The sequence below is a fragment of the Spermophilus citellus genome (assembly GCF_964194105.1).
Source record: "Spermophilus citellus genome assembly, contig: SCAFFOLD_293, whole genome shotgun sequence".
NCBI lineage: Eukaryota > Metazoa > Chordata > Mammalia > Rodentia > Sciuridae > Spermophilus > Spermophilus citellus.
In genome coordinates, this window is record NW_027672950.1 from 60,376 (window position 1) to 63,000 (window position 2,625).

Here is a 2,625-nt window from a genome sequence, read left to right on the forward strand (position 1 = left end):
TGCTTTCCATGGTGGTTGCACCAATTTGGAGTCAATCTCATGAGCAATGTGTGAGTGTTCCTTTTTTCCCACAACCTCACCAACATTTATTGAATGATTGCCATTCTTACTGAAGTGAGGTAAAATCTTAAAGTAATTTTGATTTACATTTTCCTAATTGCTAGAGAGGTGGAATGTTTTTTCATGTATTTGTTAATGGATCATATTTCTTCTGTGAAGTTGTCTGTTCAGTTACAGAGTCCATTTTTTAATTGGTCTTTGTTGTTGTTGTTTGTGTTAATTTTGAGTTCTTTATATACCCTAGACATTAATGCTTTTTCTGAATTAAGTGTGGTAAAGATTTGTATAAAATCTGTAGGTTCTTTCTTCACATTATTGTTTCTTTTGCTAGGAAGCAGCTTTTTAGTTTGAATCTATCCCCTTTATTTATTCTTGATTTTTAACATTTGTGCTGTAAGGGTCTTGTTATGGAAGTCAGATTTTGAACAAACATTCACCTCAGATTTTTAAATGGTATCCCAAGTTTATTAATGTTTCAGTTTTATTGTTTCTCTCACTATCTTGCCTTATAGATCTACATGTTCTAAAGAATGATGAAATGATCTAGCTTCACATACATGATTTTCTGATGACTATTATTTTTCAATATGTAGCTGCAGATTATATAAAATATATATCTACTATTTCAGACTTTAACTAAAGCAAATACATGCCTTGTGTAGGAAATATTCCATCAGTAGATCAACATCAAATCTATAATATATATAAATATGTATAAAAGCCTGGATTCAAATGCATGCACATCCAACCCAGAGCTTGGCCCATAACACTTATTCTATACTAGTTCTACACTTTAGAAATCCATGAAAATTGTTATAAATCCAAAGCCTGAGACTGACTCCCCAGACATTCTCTTTTGGGGGGGTACGATGATGAAGATTGAACTCAGGGGCACTCAACCCCTGAGCCACATCCCTATCCCTATTTTATGTAGAGATAGGATCTCAGTGATCTGCTTAGTAAGTTTTTTTTTTTCACTGAGGCTGGCTCTGAACTCATGACCCTCCTTCCTCAGCCTTCCAAGCTGCTGAGATTACAGGCAAATACCACCATGCCCAGCTCCACAGAGAGCCTTCTTTAACTGGTTGGAACCCACTTGTTCAGTATTTTTGGCCTAATCTACACAATTAGCGATGAAATTAGTTTCCTCTCTATGAAAAATCAGGGCTACAAAGAGATTGGAATCAACAACAACTAATTACACAGCATGTCCACATTACAACAAAGGTGTGGTATGCAATTCTCCACCCCTCTAAAGAGATCTTCTTGGTACCACAAAGTTGGGAGTACTTGCCAACTCTCTGCCATGGCTCATTCAGAAGCCTCCAAGGAAGTGAGTGTATATGAGGGACAGTATTCCAGGTGGCACGTTGGTGATTAATGGGCTATGCCAGGGAGTAAGGCAGAGCCCAAATCACCAAAGGCACAAAACTTTCATGTGGCTGGTACAGGATGGGAGCTGCATGAGGGGATACTTTTTCTCCACCCTTGATGTGTCTTTCCTAACTGTTCATATGCTGAAATACTTGTTCAATGACTTGCACTCTTTGCCTGTTTTATGTTTCCCTCTCATGTGGCTTTGGAGGTCTCATGCTTTGGTATTTATTCTGACTTTCTTCTTCAGTTTTCCAACCTTCCTCATCCCATCCATGTGGAATTTCTGTCTGTGTATATGAGTTTTCATTTTATATATTTCCATTTAGTCCAGGTTTGAAATTACCTCTAGAAAAAACAAATGTCTCATTCATTATCATGCCTGTACTTACCCTGCACATGTTGATAATGGCAGTGTTCAAGAACTGTCTTCTGATTTCTACAAGTGGAACATAAATGAGTCTGCTTGAAATAACTGTCCTTTCTTTGACTCCAGATAACGGGGATACTTTTTTAATATAGTGCTTTAATGCTTTTATGTATATTTATATACAGTACCCAGGAGACTGAACCTGCTCTTTACATGATTTTCTCTCAGAGAAGGTGGAGTTGATCATGTAGGTTTCTTAGAATGGACTCCAGCTCAGACTCTGCCTCAGCTCTGACTAGATTCCATCTGCCTGTGATTTCTACAACATGTGACCTATAGGTCTTCCTCTTCTTTTTTAAATTTTAACATTTCACTTAGAGCTTGAGCCATAGAACTGTTACTTTGGAAAGGATGACTTACCAAACCATCACTACCCCCAAGAATGTGTGCTCCATGTTCAAACTAGGAAAGAGGGGCACATCACATACTTCAGGGATTCAGGGAAATTATGGGGGTGCCAGGAGTCCCTCACATCAAAGTAGAGGCATTATAAGTTGTGGGACATGTTTGGACTAATTTGATTTTAGGACCAGAATTAGAGTAATTTAAATTTCCTTATCAACATCAGAAAATAATCTCAATCAAGATCCTTTTCCAGATCTGTCCAGGAAACTTTAAGGGTTTGAAGCCCAGATCTCTTGGATTGCTGTTATCCATCAGAGAAGACAATAAAATTAAGAGAGATGACATGTCCCACTGAGGAAGCCACAGTTCTGTGTTCTCCAGTGGGAACTTCTAGCCTTTCTATAGACATTAAAATT